We start from the raw sequence: 23,776 nt of genomic DNA on the forward strand, positions 1-23,776 counted from the left end.
GATGAAACCTTCGCTCATGTGCTTGCTATTCGGTTGCTACTTGCATATGCTTGCTCTTTAAATTTTCAATTATATCAAATGGACGTAAAGAGTGTTTTTCTAAATGGTTATATACAAGAAGAAGTGTTTTAGAACAACCTCTAGGTTTTGAAGACTACAAACATCCTTCTCATGTGTATAAACTAAAGAAAGCTCTCTTTGGCTTAAAGAAAGCTCCTTGTGCTTGGTACCATCGTCTAACAAACTTTCTACATGAAAAAGGTTTGACCAAAGGAAAGGTCGACACTACACTCTTTATTAAGAAAATAAATCATCATACTCTTCTCGTTCAAATATATGTAGATGATATTATTTTTGGTTCTACTAATGAGATTTTGTGTAGTGATTTTGGAAAAATGATTCAAGGAGAGTTTGAAATGTCTATGATGGGGAAGTTAAATTACTTCCTTAGATTAATATCAAATAACTCGAGGATGGTATTTTTGTAAGTCAATCCAAATACTGCAGAGACTTTCTGAAAAAATTTGAAATGGAGGACTACAAGCCAATTGTCACTTCTATGAGTTCTAGTACATACATTGATACAAATGAATTTGGAAAATGCGTTGATATATCAAAGTATCGAGTTATGATTGGTTCCCTACTCTATTTAACTGCCAGTAGACTTGGTATAATGTTTAGTGTTTGTTTGTGTGCTCGGTATCAATCAAAAACAAAAGAGTCACATTTAGTTGCTGTCAAAAGAATCACTACATATCTAAAAGGCACAACTGATGTGGGATTATGGTATTCAAAAGGAAGTATATGAGATTTGGATGGATATTCAGATTCAGATTTTGATGGATGCAAAACTGAGAGAAAAAGTACAAGTAGTACTTGTCATATATTAGGAAATGCGTTGCTCTCATGGTCATGCAAGAAACAAGCATGTGTTGCCCTAAGTACTGCTGAGGCAGAATACATAGTGGTATGTAGTTGTTGTGCCCAAGTGTTGTGGCTTAAACAAAAATTAAGAGATTATGGCTTAGACTTAGGATACATTCCCCTAAAATGTGACAATACTAGTGCTATAAAGCTCACAGAATCCAGTAATGCAATCTAAAACCAAACACATAGATATACGACACGACTTCCTTAGGGACCATGTCCAAAAGAAAGATATATTTATAGAATTTGTTGATACTCATGACCAACTACCACATATATTCCCTAAACCATTGGCAAAAGAAACTTTCTATAAACTTAGACAAGAACTAGGCATACTTTATGAAGCTTACTTGACTTAATTATTTATTCATGATTATATGTTTGCTTCATTGTGTGTATATTATGCCTACTTGTACTTAAAATTGCTTAATTTTATTTAAAATTTTCAAATTCATGGGTGCATAATCGATTACATATGTTCAATAACCGATTACCAGGCATCAATATGCCTGAAATTTGAAAATTTAAGGGTCAGTAACCGATTACTCTAGAGAGTAAGCGATTATTACATTGAGCGGGAACTTTCAGTAACCGATTACCCTCCTGTGTAATCGATTACCTAAGTTGTCTCTTTGAAATCTGGGAATTGTTTAATGTTGAGTAACCGATTACTCACTGTGAGTAATCGGTTACTCTTCCTCAAACCTCTATTTTCGTGTTCACCCTAGATTTTCTCAAAAATCTTCATTTTTGATCTGATTTGTGTGATTTTTTACTCATTTCATATCACTTTTTCAATTCTAAGCACTTTTATTCCATAGATTTCATGTTTAATGGCCTTAATAAAAAATCCCCAAATCTCTCAAAACCTCAAAACCTAACTTCTTTAACAACTCAATCAATGGCTTCATCATCAAGAGCTAAGAAGGAACGTACCAGTGTGTCTCAAAGGAAGCAAGGAACATCATCTTCTGAGGCTAATCCTTTGGATTTGGCACGTCTTCTCGCAAATGATGAACAATGCAAAGTTTTCTCAGAGCACTTTCTTGGACACTCCATATTTGCTCCCAAATATGAAAATGTAAGTAATTTTGAGTTTGAAGATTTTCATTTCCCTATTCTTCTAAGGAAACAAGATCTTTTTTATTTTTGTGAGAAATCAAATGCCTACTATCCTGAACTTGTTAAATTATTTTACCGCAACTTGAACTTTAGGAAAAATTGTCTAACATCCTTTGTGAAAGGAAAAGAAATCATTTTAGATATTAAGACCTTCAGTTCAATATGATGTAACATGCCTTCTCAAGGTAGCATAAAAGATTTCGGTCTAGCATGCGAATGGGATGATTATGATAGAAAAACGTTCTACTACTCTATGTACAGATTCTCTAAAAAGGAAATAGAAATGCGTATGCAACTCGCTTTACGTGAAACTGTAAAGAGTAGACATATCCTTGATGTAGGAAATCTCAATCTCGAAGATTGTTTGCTTCATTACTTTTTGAGCTATGCCATTCTTCCAGAATATTCAAATCATTCTCAAATTAATGATATGTAACAGCCATTGATGTATGCTCTTAAGAATAATCTTTCAATCAATTGGGCTAATACAGTAATGAGACATATGTGGTCTGTTTGAGATACTCACAGCCCTTTGCCTTAGGCAATCTTCATAACCAACATTCTTGAGCATTTTGGTGTATCCACTGCTGGTGAATCCAAAGTCACACTTCATGCATGCGATAGTAAGATCGATGTGGATGTGATCCACAAAATGGGCTTCTTTCGAGATCCCATTGATAGACTCTATAAGCATCAAAGTGATAGACAAGCTGCACCTGTTGATCCAACTACAAATGTCTCTACTAACCCTCCTGAACATCAACCTTCTGAGTTTCATACCGAGTCTTCTTCATATGTTCCCAGGCCTACCAATCATATGATTATGGATGAATTATTCTCTCTACGAGGCTATATCTCTAATCGGATGGATGCTCTTGACGCTTAAAATCAACAAGTCCAATTTGAGCTTCAACGTCTTTCTTATAAGATCAATAGCATAGACCTTGATGGCGATAGCACTGAGCCTGAGTCTTAGAACTTTTGTTGTTTAGGAATTCTCATTGTAATGTTGCATGATTGTGGACAATTGCTATTTTTGTTGTTTTGTTATTTTTCTGGTTATGTCTTGAACAAATGTTTGAACATCTTTTGAATTTTATTCTATTCTATATGTTTGCTATATATACATTGTATGCTATATATATATATATATATTGTGTTGGACTCCTGCCTTTTCTTCTTTTTGATGAAGTCAAAAGGGGGAGAAAAGTTGGAAGAGTGTATTTTTTGTTCAAATTATTTCAGGCACATGACTCCAAATCAAAGGGGGAGCATACAACATAGGGGGAACATACTCAAGACAAGTCAAGAATATCATAAAGTATGCTACTCTCAGAAAACTACATTCTCCAGAAGATATTGGTTTGTCATCACCAAAAAGGGGGAGATTATGAAGAAGATCTGCCTTGGCACGACTTTGATGAAGACAACAACATCACAAAAAAGAAGAAATGGAAGAATACTTATGAAGACAATGAAGACAAAGCTTCAAGAACTTAGAATCTAAGTCTTTAGCTACTTCTATCCTTCTACACTAAATATAAAATTAGTAGTAATGCTCAAAAGTATTTTAAAAATAAAATTGATAAACACAAGTATAAATGAAAAAAAAATTCAAATACTGAGTAACAGTTACTAGATCTAAGTAACATGTTACTATGACTAAGTAACCGGTTATCAGAACTAAGTAACAAGTTACATGAGTGAGAAACAAGTTATCCAACAAAAATTGATCAGGGTAATCGATTACACCTTTTGAGTAACTGATTACACAACACGATAAACAATTACTCCGTTGAATAGAACAGTTGGGTAACCGATTATACCGTTTGAGTAACCGATTACAACTTGTGAAAATCAATTTCTCAGTTAGACAAAATGTTTGGGTAATCGATTACTGAGAAATGTTGCACCAGTTTTCTAATTCAAACTACACAACTTTCAACCCAAACGAAATGGTTTCATTCCAATCAATTGCTACCTTTTCATAGAGGTGTTTTGGCTGATTGGAAAGTCTATATAAAAACATTGAAACTCATAATTCACAACATATAACTCACTTACATAATCTATAGTTTTCTAAAATATTTGCTCCACAATTCTTGCAACTTGTTCATAACTTTCAAAACATATTTTCTGAAGTTGCCTTAAGTGTTGTTTCAAGTTATTCAAAATCCTTTATAGCTTGGATATTAGCTCATGATAGGATGCCAACAGATGATAATCTTCAAATGAGAGGTTGCAATATGGTGTCAATTTGCAGTTTGTGCACAAAATCTTCAAAGATTTGTGAGCATGTTTTTCTTCTTTGCCCTTTTGCTAATGGTATGTGGAATTGGATTAGTTTGATTTTCTCCATTTCATTGGACAAATCTTCAATCCTAAACATTCTAAAGGTGTGTAAAGGAAACTGGAGTCCTCGGGTTAAGGATCTCATAGTAGCAGGCATAATTCACACTATCAGCTAAGTTTGGTTTTGTAGAAACTCTTTCAGATTTGAAAACAAGAAAATCACAACCTGCCAAGCAATTAATAGAATTAAGATGGCAATATCCCTTTCTGGAAACACATCCAAATTCTCTACCACCCCAAATCAGCAGGAATTATGCATCCTAAAATATCTTAAGATCAAAATCAATTACAACATCTCTCCTAGAATCGTTGAGGTGATATGGCATGCTACTCAGATAGGGAAAGTGAAAATGAACTCAGATGGAGTGGCTCAAGGTTCTCCAGGGCATGCGGGTGGTGGTGCTATATTCAGAGATCACAATGGAGACTTCTTAGCTTGCTTTGCTACCTACTTTGACATTCAGGACTCCATTTATGCTGAATTTAATACATCATTGTTGTCAATTGAGTTTGCTTATATCACTACACCAAATCTTGTATTTTGTGGAGGTTATTGAAACCTCCACAAATAAATTAAACAAGCCAACTAGACAACTAAGTAAATAAATAATAGAGGTTTTTATTTAATTAGTGGAGGTTTTTCAATTTCCACTATCAATTTCTCATTACAAAACCTAATGAGTATGCACCAAACCCCAATTTTCATTCTTCCATTACAAAATCTATCATCCTCTTCCACGCAAACCCCAAATCAATTTCTTTTCCACGCAAACACCAAATCAATTTCTTTTCCACGCAAACCCTAAATCTATCATTCTCTTCCACGCAGCAAACCCCAGGTAAGAAACACATTATTTTCCGTTCTTTCTTGCCCAAATTTTATGGTAAGAACTTTTGAAAATTTGAAAGAGAAGATTAGGTTGGTTAGTTTGGAGAAAAGGAAAGTAAGTATTTTGAGTGTTAGGTTGGTTAGTTTGGAAAATATGAAAGAGAAGATTAGGTCTTCTCTCCCAAACGTGCTTTTGGCGCTCCTTCTCCTCTTCTTTCAACAAGGCCAGCCTCTCGTGAGAACTATTTCATTCATTAATTCAATATTATGTTTTCTACTGTTGTTTGTTTGATTCTTATTATATTTTTTGTTTAATATGAATTTTTAGATCTTCATATTGTTATTGACTTATTGTTATGTTAGTTTTTTTACTCAGATTTAGTTTCAAACTAAATTTACTTGTAGGACATGACTCTCCTTACACTTTTAGGTAGAAATTTCTATGTTTTGTGTACTTTACAAACTGAATAGATTTAACACAACATCATATCAGTATATCATAATATATATCCTGTTGTTTACTATGATTGTTTTGTTTATGATTAGAGTTTCAAATAAAGTACATGTATATGCACAATTGGACACTTACTTGTTTTGTATGTTTATGTCTGTGTTTGATGAATGACTGCTCAAGCATCAAAGAGGATCACATAACTGAAGGTTTTAAAAAAATGTGTGATTGGACTTGAACATATAGAGTTGTTTAGTATTATCTTACTAGTAACTAGCCTACAAATAATGGATTGGATCACATAACTGAAGGTTTTAAAAAAATGTGTGATTGGACTTGAACATATAGAGTTGTTTAGTATTATCTTACTAGTAACTAGCCTACAAATAATGGATTTGATTTTGTTTTTAGTGCAAAGACTTTCCTAGTTCGTGTTGCTTCTTTTTTCTGTACTTGATCTAGGTGTTTTTTATTGTTATTTTGTTCAGGATATGTGGTTATATCTTTCCGAGCATGAGAAGTTAATGATTTTGGTAGTGGTCATGACCTTGTATGGCATGAAACCAATCTTCCATATGCTTCTTGGGGACCTGGAAGTACCAGAGCTCTTGCTTTGAAATATGACCCATCCGAGGTATGACTTGCTGGCTGGCAATGATACTCCTATACTCTTATTATGTGCTTCACTTACATGCTTAGGTTCTGCTTGAAGAATGTTTAAAGTATTTCCTTTAATATACTGGACTTTATCATTAGTTGTTCTCTATTCAGGCTTTGAAGCGCAATAGGAGTCTATATGCTCATGTTTTCTTTGCACAATCTGGATATTCACCTAACCCAACTGACCCGAAATATCAACCTCAGGCAGCATTTGGAAAGACACATGGTAAGATGTGTTAGTTCTTTAGCCATTAGGAATCAACGAATTTTATATTTTCACATCATTGGTATTTTCTATGTGAATTCCATTAGTATTGGGCTATCACAAGGTCCTGGGAGTGTTATTTCATTAGGTCCCTATGGCATTTATTGTAGAGGAGTTAGTGGCACTTTAAAGCTCCAAAGTCTTTCAAATTAATAACATTTACACATAGAATACAATCTAGCTTCTTGGTTTATTTGTAGCATATCTGCATTGCAATAAAAAACATGAACTAATTGGTCCACATTATCAAAGTATACACATCCCATTTGTTTAAGATTTAACAGCATAGTCATAAATTTTACAAGTGTTTTAAAGATGGAGGCATATGATATGAACAAGGAAATATATATTAACTCACTGTTTTTTCAAAGCAACATATGAATTTAACTCTTTCATTTGCAGTTTTGTTCATATAATATTGCAATATTTGATTCTATGGAATGTATAATTAGACAGAGTTTGATTTGCAATGTTTGGTTCATATAATATTGCAGTGAAAGTTCATAGAAAATTGATAAAATTAAAGTAAATTCAGGCTTGTGTGAATACCATCTATAGAAATGTATTACTCAAGTGTGTGGAAATGTTTCAAAGTAATTATGATGATGTGGTAATTATTAATGTTTTTTTATTGTTCCAACTAAATGTTTTCATTTTCTTATTTAAGGCAAATGATGATGCAAGTATGCCTAATACACCTTTGAGTACAAGAGGATCACCTGGAGCCACCAACATTTAGGATATTTGTTATGTATTTTGTTTTTAAAGTTTGATATGAGACTACTTTTAGTTTTTTGAGATATTCTGGTGTATCTGAATTTATAACGAATGATGAATTGTAACTCTTTCTTCAACTTTATTATGCTACCTTGGTTACTTGCAATAAATTTTATTATTGCTAAGAACATTTTGAATTAGTATTGTATATTTAAATAATAATTACAAATTAATGACACTAAAGTTGTGAAAATTATGAAATTAAATTGAGGTTGAAATACCTTCTAGCATGTCTCCATTTGTTATTTCAAGTAGTGGGGTTGAAAATCTCCACATTAACATTCTTCAATAGTAGAGGTTTAAAGCCTCAATGGTAAACACTACAAAAACCTCATTAAATAGAGAAGGTTAAAAACCTCCTCAAATAGTGGAGGTCAAAAACCTCCACAAATAAACCGCTACGAATTTAAAGGTACCGGAGGTTTTCTAAAACCTCCGCAAAATGCTTCTAGCGGTCATAACTGTAGTGGTTTTTGGAACCTCCGTTATTTATATTGTGAAGGTTAAAAACCTCCGCTAATCGCATAAAAAACCTCCACTAAATACAAAATCTGTTGTAGTGTATGAAGGCTTGGAATTCGATGTGGTTGGAATGTGACTCTGCTATTGTCATCCAGATTTTCAAAGGCAACTATAGTGTTCCTTGGAAACTAAGAAACAAATGGTTTTACTGTCAAAGGCTTATGGAAACAATGAATTGCACTTACATTCACATATTTAGGGAAAGAAATACTTATGCGGATAAACATGCTAATTATGCAATTGCCACTAGAAATTTTTCCTCTTGGAATGTTTTGCCTTATTTTATTGTTAATGATTTTCATAGGAATCAATTAGGTCTTCCTGACTATAGATTCCTATCAATGTAAGCACTCTTCTATTAAGTCTTAATATATTGGTGGGGTGCTTGCCCCCTTTGCCTAAAAACAAATACCAACATTTAGATTTATGAAGTTTTTTTAAGCAACTTTGTGTCTTTCTAGCAACAAGTTTATGAATAGTTGAATTTATGAAATTTTTAACAGCAACATTGCAATGTTATAGTAATATTGTTCATGATAACAAAAGAGTAATATTAAAAAACACTACAAAAAGAATGATATTACAAATATGTTTGCATTATATAATACAAAAAACATTATAGTAATATTTATTAATTTATACACATTTAAGTGTGGATTAAATAAGAAATTTTAGAAAAAATCCTCTTTAACAATATATTACAAAAAAAATGAAACATGTTTTAGTAATATTTATTAATTGTTATATATATATGGATTAATATTCACTATGATTCTTTCAAGCATTTCATCAAACAAGTTGTGAGCAATATATTAAAAACATGTTTATATGAATTCTAAAAGGGGTATTTTTGTCATAAAATTTCATTAAATGACATGTGATATGCATATGAAGCCATTATTTAACAGCCAACTAACGTGTATATATAAAGGATGGGAGGTTTGTGTATGTGCAAAAAAAAAAAGAGGTGGTTCGTGTAATTTTATTAAAACTCAGGGGAGATCTATGTAATTTAATGTAATATATATAGTACCTTATTAATAAGATTATAAAATGTGAACAAAAATTAAAATGGAAAATGAAAATTCTTACGTGAATCTTAGTATAAGACAACAAAGGGATTAAAACAATATGACTTTTCGTATATTACTATTTGGTGCTGAGTTAAAAGTAGAAGAAGGGTCATTATTAAAAGCATATTGAAAAAAGACTATTCTTCTTTCATTTCTTCTTCTTCCTTAGCTTCTTCTATCCTTTCTTCTTCGTTTCTCCATTCGGTTCCAACTTCCGTCCAACACCTCCTTCTAGCACCTCCTTCAAGTCTCCCCTAATCCCTAAGGTAACATTACTTATTTGTCATAATAATGTATGTTGAGTTCTAAGCTAACTAACTTATTCTGCTTAAAAAGGATGAGATATAATATACTCATGGAGTTATAATATTGTCCAACATAATGATATTGACATATTGTGAAAAGGATGAATGATATTAATATACTAATGAAGATATAATAGAGATCACATTATCTTATATTCTTATTACACTTTTTTTTTTATAAGTCATGGCACTTACATATAAGAATGGAACCTGAATTATAAAATCACCTTCATTCTTAAAATCTCATCCTATAATTCAAAACTGAGAAATCAAGGTTCCTTCTATATGGTTTCTACTAAATTCAAGTACTTTCAATGAACCAAATTGAGAAATCTGAGATGGGATGATAGTACCCCATATTAGATTGCTACTTAGATTCAAAGTTTCCAAGAAACTACACTATGAAAGGTGAAGTGGAATAGGCTGGTGAAAGATATTATTAGCAAGGTTGAGAGATAAGAGAGGTTTGGTAAGTCACATATAGAAAAAGAAATATCACCAGAAAGGTTTAGGCTTTGAAGGTTAATAGAAGCTACTGAGAATGGTTCTATATTGGAGCATGATATTCCAGTCCAATTACAATAGTGGTTTGATAAAGTGTTGGACCAAGTAGATAAGGCATTGTTGGAGTCTTGGATTGAGGCTTTGAATCTTAGAAGGGTACTTTTTTCTGGTGTTGAAGATGATGAAGCGAGATTGATGATTGTGAAGGTGAGTGAGAGAATGAAAAAGTATGTAGATAATGTAGTAGCCATTGCTAGCTAAGTGTGTTGCTTGTCTTTGTGTTGTTTTCACAAAAAGCTTTGTATATATCAGTGTTAAGTGTAAGAATGTGTGTACTTCTTCAATTGATATTAGTGGATAGGTAAAAAGGATTACATTTATGTGCATGAACTCATCATGTAGGGATGCAACTTACTCCTATTCATACAACCTCATTTCATGTCCAAGGAATTCATGTTGAAGAAACCCAATCCATCCTTAATGATTCATAAGGTACTATACATGAATCTATAGAATCTCATTTCATTCCTCGTGAATTAGATGTTGAAGAAGAATAAGTTGTAAAAAGTAAAAAGACATGTCATTTCCTTTTTATACTATATTTATTTTAACATAATACTTCAATTAGTTTGATTTTTTATTTTCAATATTGTGGATGTAGAACCAAAGCGACATAGAGGGCCAACAAGAACGTTAGATATATGGGGTAGGGATGGCAACGGGCACGGGTAGTAGCTACCCGCTACCCGTTTCAAAATAGAAGAGTAATACCTATACCCGCCCGTAACCGTACGGGTACCCGTGAGTGGGTATTTGCGGGTATTTCTGGATACCCGCGGGTTTCCTCTATTATAAATAATTTTAAAATTTTTTGCTTTTCTATTGTGTTTCAAATAAGATGAAACTTAATTATTTTTGTACCTTTTGATTGAATATTTGGCAAAAATGCTAAATTTAATGGTGGTTTCCATTTGTGTGATTTTTTGTTCTCATTTTTTAACAAAAAATATATTTTTTTTTTGTAAAACATGTGTGTTTTTACACATGTAATAATATTTGTAGGGTGTTTCACCACCAAACTCAATAAAATATGTAAACAAAGTAATATGAAAAAATATATATAATGTAATAAATGTTAGAATAATGTATTTTTTATTTTAATTAAATATAATATATTAATCATATAAATAACGGGTACTCGCGCGTACGGGCCCGTATGTACAACGGGTATTTTTAAAAACCCGTTTGTAATACCCGCGGGTACCCGTTTGTGACTCGTACCCATGCCCGTACAGGTTTTACCCATGGGTACCCACGGGTACGGGTTTTTTTGTCATCCCTAATATGGGGAATGGAAGAAGGTTGTAGTAGTTTATTTGGATGAAGATGGTCGACCCATTGGTGAAGAAGCGACAACTCTTACTCGTTTTACTGGTAGTGTGGTTAGAAGGCATCAATATCCTCCCATCAACTACAAATCATGGAAAGAAATGCCAAAAGAGCATAAAGAGGAGATGCTGAAAATATTTGAAGTATTATGATTGTAGTTTTTGATTATTCTTGACTTAGAAAATGTAATGCGTAATTTTATATTTCATTTGTTTGTTTTAACATATGTTATTTTTAGGCAAAGTTTGAGTTTGTTCCTCCAATAAATGATGAAACAAGAAAAATGTTGAAAGCTCAATTGAATGAGAAATGGAGATAGTGGAAGTTTGACTTGAAGTTAATGGCATTTGATCCTAGTAAAACTGAAGAAAAGTTGCATCTATATTACCTGATGATAGGGTTGATTCAAGTCAATATCGTGATTTGGTTCATTATTGGTTTTCAGAGAATGGACAAGTAAGTCATAAAGCAAATAGGTTATCACATATTATGATACTAATGCTTTTGTGCTGAAATTTTTATACTACTAATATTTTGTATTCAATGTAGAAAATAAGTGAAATTCATTGTTTGGGGACAAAAAGTCTTCCAAAACTAATTGTTGAAAATGTTTGTTTATATAATCTGTCGTTATTAAGTAAATTGTATTATGAAAGAATGTGTATAACTTTCTGTTTCATTGTAGTAACATAAAGTCAGAGGAGTGTTGCCAAATCGTAAAGAGATATATATTGATATATGAACTCGTAAGGATAGAGCAATTGTTAATGAACAGGCTGCAAGAGTGATTGTAAGATTTGTTTTCCTCACTATTGCTTATGGTATTTTATGGAATTAACTTCTTATAGATATATATATATATATATATATATATATATATATATATGTGTGTGTGTGTGTGTGTACATATTTATTCTTTTAGGAAGAATTGAATAAATATAACAATGATGAGTCTGGACCATCTCACTCAGGTACACAAAGTGATGTTCCTTGAAAGAAAGATATATTTTCCAATGTTAAAGGACCTGATAAGAAAATACATGTGTGTTGTATGGGAAAGATGACAAAATCAAAAAAGGTGAAGTTTTCTTTGTCCGAAAATAAAGAGTTACATAATAAGGTTAAGCATATGGAAAGTATGATAACAAATATGATGTTATTTATTCGAAGTCGTTTTTCTGAAGCAGATGTTGATGACATGATAAAAGCTGCAAAACAGGTTTACCATATTCCCCTCCAATTTATTTTTCAAAGTTCATGTTTTATTTGTATGACTTGTGTGATCTAATTGATATAATTTAATTGATCTAGAAAAGTTAATTCTTAATATGTTTTTTAATGAATTGGTCTGCTATAGTTTATTAACTTCAATTTTCATACATGGAAGCAACACAATGGTATGGTAATACATATATATGTTAGGTAATTGTTACTGAATTGACTATTCTGATTTATATGCATTGGATATTTGTTATTGAGTTGACTATGAGAGTATATAACTACATATGGTACTTTGAGTTAAGGACAAAACATATCGCCCCAAAATAGTTTACTAACTTGTAATCTTTTGATTTCGCTTTACATAGGTTCAAGATTCTTCTACTATCCTACTTTTTTTGGTTCTCCAAACTCTGATGGTAATGATGAAAATGAAAATGGTATAACAAATTTTTATTAGTAGAGTTTTTTCAATGGATTATTTTATTCATTCATTGATGTTTTTTTTATTATATACAGGTGAATGTTAGCAAATAATTTCTTTTTGATGCGACAAATTGGGAAATTAACCATTTTGATTTTTTTTGAAACACAATTTGTATCTATTTAGGTAGACATCCAAATTGTGTAATTTTTAGGATGATAAGACTTTTATGTCTATGATATAGAGTTACTTTATTTTAGATCGACATATTTTACTAATGTACTTCATCAGAGCGTATGACTTTCTTATTTTAAATATAATGATGTGTTTAGAAATATATTTTTTCATTATAAATTCATATTACGACTTTACGTTAAGATCAATTACTAAAATAGGTGAAAATGGAAAAAGAAAATTATACCAATAAAATATAACTGTGGGTAAAAGAAAATTATATAATCTATAGTGACGGACAAAACTGAATGTATAAGTTTTAGCCTTATACCTACAATAATGATTGTCATCACTATAGTGATAGAAAATATCTGTAGGTATAAATACCTGTAGAGACAGACAAAATTGAAAGGTATAGGGTTGATTGTTATACCTACAGACAAAAAATCTGTAGGTATATCGACTTAAATATGATGGACAAAAACATTCGTAGGTAAAAGTTTTTTATATTATACCTATAATTTTTTAACTTTTACCAACGGTTTTTATCCATAGGTATATGACAAATTTGTTATAGTATGTGTGAATAACTCACTACGCCTGGTATAAGTAATTTGGCACTAGGCTTGAAAAGAATCAACATTTCTAGTAAAATTAAAGTGTTGTTAAGATTACATAAGTCTTGGAAGGAACCAACAAGGGTCATGACTCAGGTTGCTCAGTTTCTAGTATTCTTTTATTACTCGTGCTATTGGAAACTTTACTTTGCTATTTCATCTATACGAACAAGAGTCGTAATTCCAGGGAAAAACTATATGCATTATAGTTGTAGGGTAAAGTTACTAAAGCATCACATAAAGGCAAGCATTACGATTGATGTTGTTAGCCCGTAAATCTGTCAATGAAATACCTAATTGGGTTTTCGCAATAATTATAAATAGTAATCATATCTAAAGGGATTTTAGAGTAATATTAAGTTGTTCAACAATAATTATGTTCTTAAGCTAAAATGTTTTTTACAAGTATTTTGATTTTGGAATTAAACAACTAGAAACTACAATAAAGATTAATTGTGATATAAGGATTAGATTTCACTACTCAATATCTCAATGATTTAATTCACAAAAATTATAAACTCTAATTTACTCAATATCGTTTCTATCTAATATCATTAGTATCCTAAAAAGAATATCAACAACTCATTTCTCTAACCATCAATTCCTTGCAAAATTAACAATATTATTTCTAATAAGCTTTGATATTATCTGGACTAATCCATCTAACTCCGTCACTAAAAATTAGACCCAATAATTTAGATATTTTAGTTCAGACTCCAACATATGGTCTTCATCCCACATTCAACATCTAACATGTTTTAGGTGGTTAAGTTAAAACAAAAGATAGAATAAATTTAGAAATCATGAATAGGAATGAAAATATACAAGTATGGGCCAAAGTAGATATATCAAGGTGAATCATTACATCTAATCCAAATAAAAGAGGAATTAGTTACTCATTTCCATGATAACAACAAAATGGAGAAGAGAAGATGAAGACGATATGTGGAAGAGCACCAAGTGAGCTCCAATCTTCAAACCTCTCTGTCTCCAACGGGTTACATAAGCCATAATACTGAAAACACAAAGCTAAGTAAATTGCAAATTGAAAGGGGTAAGAAAAATTAGCTTAGTGTTTTCCTATTTTTGGTTGCAGAAATGCGTTGAGCAAATTTGACCACCCATAAATCCAATCATTCTACCTCATATTCGCTTAGCTTAAGAACTCCGTTTAGCACATTTCAAATTTCGCTAGGCCAGATGTGCTTTGCTTAGAGAATGTTCCTATTTAAATTTATTTGGTCTTATTATTGATATTGAATTTCTGGACATTACATTATCTAAATTTGAACTCGTACCCAGTAATAAATGAATGTAGTGTTGTAATTTTTTTAGACAACTATTAACTTGATTTTCTTGTTTATTCTTCCACAATATATCTGTAATATTAACTATGACATTATGACATATTGGTAACTGCATATGTCAACAAATTATATATAAATTGAGTCAATTAAGCATGACATACTAAAATTAATTTAAAAATTACTAGCAAATTATATTAAAAATATGTAAATTTTGCACTTGTCAACTATACTAAGGATAAATGTAGAAATATATTTTTGAATATATTTGTTTAGAGCATCAAGCACACTATATAGCATCAGACACAGAAAAAATATAAACTACTGAATACCTTCAAAGTAGTGAAGGCCAAAGTCTAATAGAGAACAGCTAATGTTGTCTATATTTCAGTCTTAGTGATATATATGCTGTCCATGCTTAAAACATAAAGCAAGATAAAAGTACAAGAAAAGAAACTCTAATGTAATAAATAAGCCAAGTAGGATGAATTTGTATTTTTTATAAGAAATAAGATTAAGTTAATAGAACTTCATTATAGTGTTACATAAGAATTACATGTCTCATAAAATTTTGAATCCATAAACATAAGACCTTCTAATTTGATTCTACATTATAGATACCTTCAAAAAAATCTAATAATCTACCATAAACAATCTGAAGAGATTGTTTTGAAGAGAAGCCAATATTATGCTAGAGAGCAATGCTGGTGAGCTAAGTCTCCTTCTCAGGAACAGTGTTGGCCAGCTCAGAGGATGTTGTTTTCTATGTTGAACTTAATGAAGCTTCCATTATTAATGCTTAAAAATAATATAAAAATAGAATAATATAACATTTTTATTCTTTAAATACAATAATACAATTCTTCTACTTATCAATACAAACGGAAAATTAATAACGTGTCTTTTCAATAAGATTCAAGATATGCTGAATAACATGAAAGTCTAATCTATTTCGATAGATGTTTAGAGAGGAATCAAATAGATGTTAAGAGAGGAATCCAAATAGAATTTTACAAATCAGAGTTTTCAATACCTCTTCGTACCAACACTACATGTAGCAGTACAGCTGAAAAAAAACATCAATTTGTAAAACAAATTAGATTTGATATAAAAAATAAAATAAAAAAATTATACACATAAAATATTAAGGGAACGAAAAAAGACTAGTGCCCCCAAACAGTGTATAAGAAGCTCCTAACAAACTTTAGAAAAGGATGATCTTGAACTTATGTACATTCTATAACACACTACTAATTTTCTATTACTAATTCTAGACAAAAAAATAGCTCTTAACATATAATAATAACTCTTCTTCAAATTGCATATGAGTACGAACTTCATAAGCATAACTCATTCAACATAAGCTATTATTAGAAAGTAGTTTTAGTAGTTATAGTTTGTTATACTATACATAGTATGTACACCATGTATTCAAGTATGTGTCAATAACAATTCAGTGAATCATTTTCTTCCCTCTCAAGTTTGTTAAATTCATTTTCATCTTTTTGTTTTTATTCTCGTGTGAGTGTTTTTCTTTTCTCCAACAAATTGGTATCAACAGCTAGAGCAAGATCATATTATTCTACTTCAACATCATGGGTCATCAAGGCAATTCTTTCCCAACAAACCTACCTATTCTTGACGGAAAAAACTTGAATAGATGGAGTATTCAAATGAAAGCCATCATGGGCTTTCAAGAAGTTAAAGAGATTGTGGAAGAAGGATACCCAAATGTTGATGAGGCCGCAACAAATTCACAAAGGCTTGCATACAAGGAGAATAAGAAGAAAGATTGTAAAGCAATGTGCCTCATTCATCAATGCGTAGATGAAGCACATTTTGAGAAGATTGCAGCATCAAAATTCTCACATGAAGCATGGCAAATTCCGCAGAAATGCAACAAAGGGGCAGAGCAATTGAAGAAAGTCAAGCTACAAACCATGAGACGTCAATATGAATTGATGAAAATGGAAATGAGTGAAAGAATTGCGCAATTCTTCAATAGAATTATCAACCACACAAATCAAATGAAGGCATGTGGTGAGGTGATCAATGATTAAACAATCATTGAGAAAAATTTGAGAACTCTAACACCTAAGTTTGACCACATAGTTGTGGCAATTGAAGAATCCAAGAACCTTGCAGAATTGAAGCTTGAAGAACTCCAAGGTTCCCTCGAGGCTCATGAGTAGAGGCTCAAAAGAGGTCCACTAAGAAGTCCACTAATCAAACCTTGTAGGCCTAGATTTTTAAGAAAGGAGAATTTTACAACAAAGGTAGTAATATGAATCGAGGAAAGGGGAGAGATTATAGAGGAAAAATTTCAAATCATCAAGATCAGGAAAGGCATGACCAAGATTACTCAATAAGCTCAACCAGAAAAGGAGGAGCCAATAATTGGAGAGGAGGGAGGAAACGAGTAGACAGAAAGAGGATCAAGTTTTTCAATTACAATAAGATTGGACACTTCTCCTCTGAGTGCCAAGACTTTCCACGTCAATCTGATTCAGGCATCACAATGAAGCACACATGGTGAAGGAAGAAATAATTGATAAGGATGATGACAACCATGTCTTGCTAATGATGACTACAACCCAAGAAACCAGTAATGGTGAAACCTAGTACATTGACTTTGACTGCTCAAACCATATGACATGCCAAAGGAATTGGCTTGTCAACTTTGACTCAAGCAAGATGATTAAAGTTAGATTTATAGACAATACAGTAATTCAAGTTGAAGGCACTATAGATGTGATGATAACAAAGACGGATAGAGGGAAAGCCATGATCATAGATGCCCTCTTTGTGCCAAATATGAGGAACAATCTCATCAGCTTGGGGCAACTACTTGAGAAAGGCTAGTAAGTTAATATGCAGAATGGGTCTTTCGAGATCTTTGACTCTGCAGAAAGGAAGATCATGAGGACTCCTCTCACACAAAATAGAACATTCCAGGTGAATCTTAATGATGTTGAATCTTAGTGCCATAATGTTGAAATGTTAACTGATGACACATGGCTATGGCACATGAGACTTGGTCACTTAAACTTTAAAGATCTAAGTCTCATGAAGACCAAAAACATGGTTCTTGGTTTGCCCTTAGTTTAGGTGCCTAAGAGAGCTTATGACATTGTTTGATTAGCAAGCAGTCAAGGTCATCATTAAACAAGTTCAATACATCTAGAGCCAACAACTTATTGCATATTGTGTACTCAGATGTATGTGGACCATTGGAGATCCCCTCCTTATGTTGAAACAAATACTTTGTCACCTTTATAGACGAATTCAACAGAAAACTCTGACTTTATTTGATCAAGGCTAAGAGTGATGTGTTTGGCACATTCAAGGCCTTCAAGTGCATGGTTGAGAAGCCATCAGAGAAATCTATCAGGATACTAAGAATAGATGGTGGAGGTGGTTTTGTATCCAGAGAATTTGAAGTATTCTACAGTAAAAATTGGCTTCAACATGAGGTCACAATACCATATACTCCTCATCATAACGGTGTTGTTGAAAGGAGAAACAAAATAATTATAAACATACTAAAAACCAGAAATTTGCCATAGAGTCTATGGGGTGAAGCTACAACAATTGCAGCCTATGTCTTGAATCATTACCCTACAAAGAGACTGGTATTTTAGGTGCTTGAGGAAATTTGGTCAGGGAGGAAACCCTCAACCAGACACTTTAGGATCTTTGGATCACTACGCTATATGCATATCCTTGACCAAAAGAGAAGAAAATTCGATGATAAAAGTGAATAGATGATTTTTGTAGGATACAATCCTACTGGATTCTACAAACTACTCAATCCAAGAACACTTAAAGTCATGTTCAGTAGAGAAATGCATTTTGTTGAATCAAGCTCTTACAAGGAAAAGAAACTAGCATCAAAACCAACCATTCAGATCCCATTAGAATGGAACACACATGACCTCAACACTGAGTCTCACAATTCAGATGAGGTTGAACATCAAGAAGAGATAACCATTGATGAAAGTGACACAAGAAGGCCCACTAGGACCAGAAACTTGCCCACCAGACTCAGAGAATATTAGATATCTTTTGATGTCATTGTAACTGATGAAAGGGAATTGGTTCAGTACATTGCATTGTTTGCAGATGATGAACCTATCTATACTGACGAGGCTGTAAATAGTAAAGTATGGAAGGAAGCAATACTGGAAGAGTTGAAGTCAATTGCCAAGAAAGAAACATGGGAATTGCTGCAATTCCCAACTGACAAGAAACATATTATTTTGAAGTGGGTGTTCAAGACTAAATTGAATCCAAATGGAACCACTGCCAAGCATAAAGCAAGACTTGTGGCAAAGAGATTCATGCATAAAGAAGGAAATGACTACTCTGAAATATTTGCCCTAGTTGCAAGGCTAGAAAGTGTTAGAATGATAGTGGCCTTGGAAAGTTGGAACAATTGGGACATATGACAATTGGATGTTAAGTCTGCCTTCCTCAATGGCCCTCTTGAGGAGAAGGTATATCTCAAGCAACAACTAGGTTTTGAAGTCAAACGCAATGAGGAGAAGGTGTATAGGCTGAGAAAGGCCTTGTATGGGTTGAGACAAGCTCCAAGAGCTTGGAACAAAAGGATATATGCATTCTTCCTAAGTTTAGGATTCAAGAAGTGTTATGTGGAGCATGGTGTGTATGTGAAGAACCTGAACAAGTGTGACGCCTTAATCATCTACCTCTATGTGGATGATTCTCTAATCACATGGAGCAACTCATATAAAATTGAAGATGTGAAGCAAAGCCTCAAGTCTGAGTTTGAAATGACTGATATAGGCAAGTTATTCTACATCCTTTGGATTGAATTCAGGTAAGTTGATGAAGGAATCTTTATACATCAAAAACATTACACATGAGATTTACTAAGGAAATTCAATATGCTGAATTGTAACTTTGCTGAAACACTTGTAGAGACTAATCTAAAGTTGGACAAAAGAGAACATGAAGTTGTAGTTGATGGCACTCTCTTTAGACAGATTGTTGGATGCTTAAGATTCGTTTGTCACACAAGATGATATGAACCTACCAAGGCCCATCAACAAGGAAGAAATAAGTAGGCTTGGAGGGCCCATGACCCGATCTAGAACCAAGAAAGCACACCAAAATCTCAACCTGTTAATAAAGGAAGTGGCAGAATCAACAAGGCCCAACAAGGAAATCAGGCCCATACATTGCACCATTTTTATAGAAGTAACCAAAGTTGGCCACGACCAAGGAGGGAATACTTGAGGTGTGTGAGAGTCCCATTTAATAAGCGGGGATTATCATACCCACATGTAGTCTAGGAATTATTTTCCTTCCTTATTTGAAAGAACAACCATTATTTTCCTTTTTGAGCTTTGAGTACGTCAACTTATAGTTGTAATAAATTGCATTAAGAACCATGTAATCTAGGTACAAATCAAGGGGAATCCCTTACTCTTCCAGCCGTGAATCCACCCCATGAAGATCAGGAAGACACAATGGATCCTTGTCTAATTTGAAAGAGCACGTGTGAATCCAATTTCATTTGAATGCCATAAAAACCTTCCTTACTTGGCATAGGCGTGTGAATTTCAAAAGGGAGAAGATCATGACAAATCTTTCCTTAATGAATCCAGCAAGTAAATGGCCAAGGATTTCTTTCCTTATCTAGTGGAGCGTTTGAATTCAAATGGAGAATTAAATCTGATTTGAATTTGCCTTAAAGAAGATCATGAGAAATCTTTCCTTACTTGGCATAGGTGTGTGAATTTCAAAAGGAGAAGATCATGACAAATATTTACTTTCTTGGCCTAGGCGTGTAAAATTTCAAAACGAGAAGATCATGACAAATATTTCCTTCATGAATCAAGCAAGTAAATGGCCAAGGATTTCTTTCCTTATCTAGTGGAGCGTTTGAATTCAAAATGGAGAATTAAATCTAATTTGAATTTTCCTTAAAGAAGATTTAAGCCATAATGAAGAGCTATGAAGACAAGGATTTAATTCCTTATTTATTCCAATAGCTCCCAAATCCGAATTTGGACACTCAACACTATGAAGGTGCATTCTTGTAAAGCCCTAGTCGAATGAGCACATGGAGAAAAGAATAAGGAAAGACATCACTCCTAAAGCTTAGCCAAATCAGCACATGGGGAAAACAAAATAGGAAAGTCTACTAATCCTAAGGCTTGACCGAATTAGCATATGGGGGAAAACAATTAGGAGCAACCAATGAATGTAATTTATCATTTTTCACATGGGGGAATACGCTTAGCCGAATTCTCTTTTTCTATTTGAACCAAACAACACATGGAAATAAGATAACTTGAATTTTAGTTGGAAAACATTCCTTTGCTAGTTGAGAATTCTCCTAGTTTCTTGGTTGAACCAAGAGCATTTCTTATCAAGGTTCTTATTCCTTGTGGCGAAATTCATTGGGCTTATCAAGCAATCAAGCTTGTGGTGCCTTCACTCTTCTACCTCTTCCAAGTTCTTTTATCCTTATATACACTCATAAACCCCTCGGCCAACAACCCCTCAAACCACCTAACCAATTTCATCATCTACAAATCCCTTCCATAACCCATCACCCTCGGCCAAAGAACATCCCATATACAACAAATCACCTTATACACTCCTAACAAACAAGCCACGACCAAACTACCTTACAATCACCAAACCAACACACAATCACCAAGCCAACTCACAGCCATATACAATAAAAAAAGAGTACAAAATAAAAATCCAAAATCACAAATTCCATATTCACAACAAAAGCCTTACATCCAAGAACGATCAACAATCAAATTTGGAATCCTCCCAAAAGGGATTCTATCAAGTGGTATTCAGAGCTAGCCTTGGTGTAAGTCTATTTAAATATTTTATTTCAAACCGAAAACACAAACAAATTATTCCTTTACCAATTCAAACAAAAACAAAAGTTCCTACCCACAAAACCGAAAAAACGAAAACATTTTGGTTGATAAGTCTGAGTTATCGCCATTCTGGAATCAACTCTTGGTTAACTTTACTCAATCAAGAACCCAAGGAGGATTTGAGAGAAAAGTGAGGGAGCAACACACACTAAACACTTTCAGATAAAAGAGTCAAGAGAAAGTGATAATATGTCTAGTCCTATAAGAGATGGAGATGAATCCCTTAGGATCACGACCTATATGCAAGCAATTGATGAAATGAATGCACAATTTCGAGCACTTCAACAATAATTGGAAGAGATGCGGGTTCAACAAAATAGAAGGCAACACAATAGTGGTTCGAGTGATTCTGAACTAGAAAGGAGAAGGGTGCGGAGGGAAAAGAGGAATGGTGGTGGTGGCAATAGGGAGAGGAGGATGGATAACCGAATGGATAGGGTCAATATTAAAGTTCCTACCTTCATGAGGATGAATAATATTGAAGCCTATCTAGAATGGGAGTTGAAAATGGAGCAGGTTTTTAAATGCAATAATTATTCTGATGAGAAAAAGGACAAGGTGGCAGCCTTGGAATTCAAGGAGTATGCAATGGTGTGGTGGGACCAGTTTCAGAAGGAGAGAAGGAGGTGTGGTGCTGAACCAGTGGATTCTTGGGATGAGATGAAAATTGTGATGAGAAAGAGGTTTGTTCCGGCATCCTATCAAAGGAATATCCATAACAAACTTCAAAGGTTGACCCAAGGAAACAAATTAGTGGATGAGTATTACAAGGAGATGGAGTTGGTTCTTCTGAGATCCAATTTTCATGAGGACCATGAAGCCACTATGACACGGTTTCTTCATGGGCTGAATCGGGAGATTTAGGATGTAGTGGAGTTACAACCACATGTGGAGTTAGAGGACCTGATCCAACAAGCCATAAAAGTAGAACAACAATTGCGAAGGAGAAAAACCAAATACTCCTCCAACACAAAATTCCAATCTTCAGGTTGGAAGGACAAGTCCAAGAAGGAGAAGCACATTCCAGAGGAGGTCGTGAGCTCTTCCCAAGGGAATAAGCCCATGGAAAACACCACTAGGAGCAGGGAGGTCAAATGTTTCAAATGTCTAGGGCATGGCCATATAGCTTCACAGTGCCCAACCAGGAGGACCATGGTGGTGAAGAATAGAGTGGTGGAGTCTCAATCAGAGGCTTCAAGTTTAGAGGAAAGTGAAGAGGATGTTGATGTTCCAGAAGGAGATCTTCTCATGGTGCAAAGGCTCTTAGGGAGCCAAGTTAGGGAGGATGGGGAAAGTTAGCAGCAGAACATCTTCTATACTAGATGTTTGGTAGAAGGGAATGTTTGTTCCCTAATCATTGATGGTGGTAGTTGTGCCAATATGGTGAGCACTAGGTTGGTTTCCAAACTCAACCTTGTGACGAGGACCCACCCAACCCCTTCTCGACTATAATGGTTAAGTGAGGTTGGAGAGATGGTGGTAAACCAACAGGCAGAGGTTCCCTTCTCTATAGGGAAATATGAGGATTCCATACTATGTGACATAATAGTGATGGAGGCCAACCATATGCTGCTTGACAGGCCTTGGCAATATGATAGGAGAGCCATCCATGATGGTGTCTCTAACAAATATACATTTATGCATTGTAATAAGAAAATTGTATTATTACCCTTGTCCCCAAGACAAGTTGGTGAAGATCAAAGAAAGTTAAAATAAAAAATGGATCGCGAAAAAAAGAAAGAAATAAATAAATGATCCACACAAAAAAAGTGAAAATAAAAAAATGAAAAAAAGATGAGAAGCAGAAAAGGAATGAAAAAAGAAAAAGTTTGATGGCTTCCAAAGGGGAAGTAAAATGTGCTTTAATATATAGGCAACCCCTTTACCTACTCATTGGTCAGCAATTCTGCTTAAGTACTAACTCTGATACTGTT

At 33.4% G+C, this 23,776-nt stretch overlaps 1 long non-coding RNA gene across 1 annotated transcript; it reads left to right on the forward strand.

Annotated features, from left to right (window-relative positions):
- The first annotated feature begins 5,099 nt into the window (after window positions 1-5,099).
- On the forward strand, window positions 5,100-7,443 carry LOC109341082. Its single transcript, XR_002106889.1, has 4 exons — window positions 5,100-5,240; window positions 6,170-6,315; window positions 6,453-6,567; window positions 7,274-7,443. It is a non-coding gene; the product is annotated as an uncharacterized LOC109341082 (long non-coding RNA).
- The last annotated feature ends 16,333 nt before the right edge of the window (window positions 7,444-23,776 follow it).

The sequence above is a fragment of the Lupinus angustifolius genome, unplaced genomic scaffold, assembly GCF_001865875.1.
Source record: "Lupinus angustifolius cultivar Tanjil unplaced genomic scaffold, LupAngTanjil_v1.0 Scaffold_359, whole genome shotgun sequence".
Classification (NCBI taxonomy): domain Eukaryota; kingdom Viridiplantae; phylum Streptophyta; class Magnoliopsida; order Fabales; family Fabaceae; genus Lupinus; species Lupinus angustifolius.